Here is a 2,730-nt window from a genome sequence, read left to right on the forward strand (position 1 = left end):
AACATTGTTTCCTTCACACTACTGGCGTGCAGGGACGGCACGGCCACGGCACGGCACCGTCCTGCATAGTAGTTTTTTCCGGCTATATCACGACGACCGTGCCGTGACCGTGCCGTGTGAAAGGAGCCTGTCCTTTCCCTGCAGTACTATATCTCACAGCCGGTCACAACCGGCATGTGTGAAATAGCTCATAGGTGTTCCACTCCAGTGAAAGCTGCTTGGGTCAGTAATTGCAGTAATAAGCTGTACACCCTGTGGAATCTCACTCTAGCACATTTATTCTGTCAATTTAAGTTAAATGATCTGAATATATAATACAATCTCCTCTATTGACTAATAACAATTATTCAAAGGAGCAAAAGTCAGATCCTAGGTGCTATATATAAATAAAGTCGTGCCAAAGGAGCTACTCCTTAATGTCAGTTCATCACTAAAGCATTCCATTCCCCCAATGGGATCTCCATGCCCCAGCGTAATACTGTTTGCTGTGTTTTCTCTTCAATTCAATATTCCCCCACAGGTTGGCCGTACCCCACTGGAATAGTTCAGTACAGGGAGAGAGTGTGTGTGTGTGGGCGTGGGGTGCTATGACAGGCACTTTCTCCGGGCGCCATGGTTCATGTCTACTCCTCTGGCCCTTTGTAAATACTGTAACTGCCAGAAGCAGAGGGCCTACCTCCACGCTCAGGATAAGATAGCTCAGTCAGTGAGCAGAGACAGGAGCATCAGGTCACTCCAACATAGGTGGAGAGGTTACAATTAAAATACTGTGTATGGATGTCGGTATTTATATAGGACCTACAATATACAAAACTGTCTGTTTATGGAATTTCCACGTATAAGAACATCATTAAGAATTGATGTTAAGAACACCTTCCCTACAGATTGTACAGTTGTAAAGTTGACTCATCTATACCCCTTTAAGGCTTCTATGGACTGTTATAGTACATATACATGTACACATTCTGTCTAGCAAGTGTAGAACGACAAACTCTTGAATTTATATTAGAGATGAGCACACCCGAACATAAGGGAGTTGGATCTCACGTGTTTAGGATTGCATATGACTCCCTCCATCATGATCAGGCACCATTTCACAAAGGAGAAAATACTCTGCTGTGTCTGAGCTGCACCCCAAGAAGACCTATTTTCCTGTTATAAAAAAATAATTGCACTTTTTTTTTTTCTCTGTGGTCCAAAAACACTGCAGGCTTTACTATTTCAATTTTTTTTTTTAAATTGTCTATTTCAAGAAGTGTGTGTTGAAACACAGCGTATATTACTGTGTTAACTGTGTGCAGTGGTATCCCCATCATCTGCACCCCAAAAATTTTTTACAAAGGAGACCTTTTCTGTTCATGGTGTGTAAAAAAAAATGCCATTGTTTTGTAAACCAATTTAAAAACTTGCATATTGTGTTTTATACTTGCAGCTACTGTGTGCGGTGTTATCCTGTCATCTGTACCCCAGAACAATTCTTGCAAACGAGACTTTACTGTTCCTGGCAAAAGAAATGCTAATATTTGTAAGGAATTTAAAAATGTCCATACTGTATATTAGGGGTGTGCACCGGCCACTTTTCGTGTTTTGTGTTTTGGTTTTGGATCTGGATCTTTCTTCGTGTTTTGGATCTGGATTGGTTTTGCCAAAACCACCCTTCCGTGTTTTGGGTTCTGGGTTTTGTGTTTTGGATCTGTATTTTTTTGAAAAAAAGCATAAAAACAGCTAAAATCACAGAATTTGTAGGTTTTTCTGCTCCTATGCTATTATTAACCTCAATAACCTTAATTTCCACTCATTTCCAGTCTATTCTGAACACCTCACACCTCACAATAGTGTTTTTATGTCCAAAAGGTTGCACCGAGGTAGCTGGATGACTATGCTAAGCAACACGAGTGGGCGGCACAAACATGTGACCCATCTAGGCGTGATACTGCAGTGGCAGACAGGATGGCAGTTTGAAAAACTAGGCCCCAAACAGTACATAATGCAAAGAAAAAAAAGAGGTGCAAGATGGAATTGTCCTTGGTATTATGTTGTATAAACAGGACATGCACACTTTAACAAACCAATCATTTCAGCGCCAGGGTCTGCCACACGACTGTGGCTGAAATGATTGGTTCGTTTGGGCCCCCACAAAACAAGCTGGCAATTAATCTGTCCCTGCACAAATTGGCTCTACGGAGGCAAGATGTCATCCTCATCCTCCTCATCCACCGATTCCTCACCCTCTTCAGTGTGTACATCCTCATCCTCACAGAGTATTAACTCGTCCCCACTTGAATCCACCACCACAGGTCCCTCTGTACGTTCTGGAGGCTGGTCTCCCTGGAAGAGCTGATAATTCATTTTGATGAACATCATCTTCTCCACATTCTGTGGAAGCAACCTCCTACGCCTTTCGCTGACAAGGTTCCCGGCTGCACTAAACACTCTTTCGGAGTACACACTGGAGGGGGGGGGCAACTCAGGTAAAATAGAGCCAGTTTGTACAGGGGCCTCCAAATTGCCTCTTTTTCCTGCCAGTACAGGTATGGACTGTCTGACATGCCTACTTGGATGCTGTCACCGATGTAATCCTCCACCATTCTGTCAATGGTGACAGTATCATATGCAGTGACAGTAGACATGTCAGAAATTGTTGCCAGGTCCTTCAGTCCGGACCAGATGTCCAAACTTGGTCCTGCCTGCCCTGCATCACTGCCAGCGGGTTGCTTAGGATACCTAAGT

Source organism: Taudactylus pleione, unplaced genomic scaffold, assembly GCF_031769625.1.
Source record: "Taudactylus pleione unplaced genomic scaffold, aTauple2 ptg000116l, whole genome shotgun sequence".
In the NCBI taxonomy this organism is placed as follows: Eukaryota; Metazoa; Chordata; class Amphibia; order Anura; family Myobatrachidae; genus Taudactylus; species Taudactylus pleione.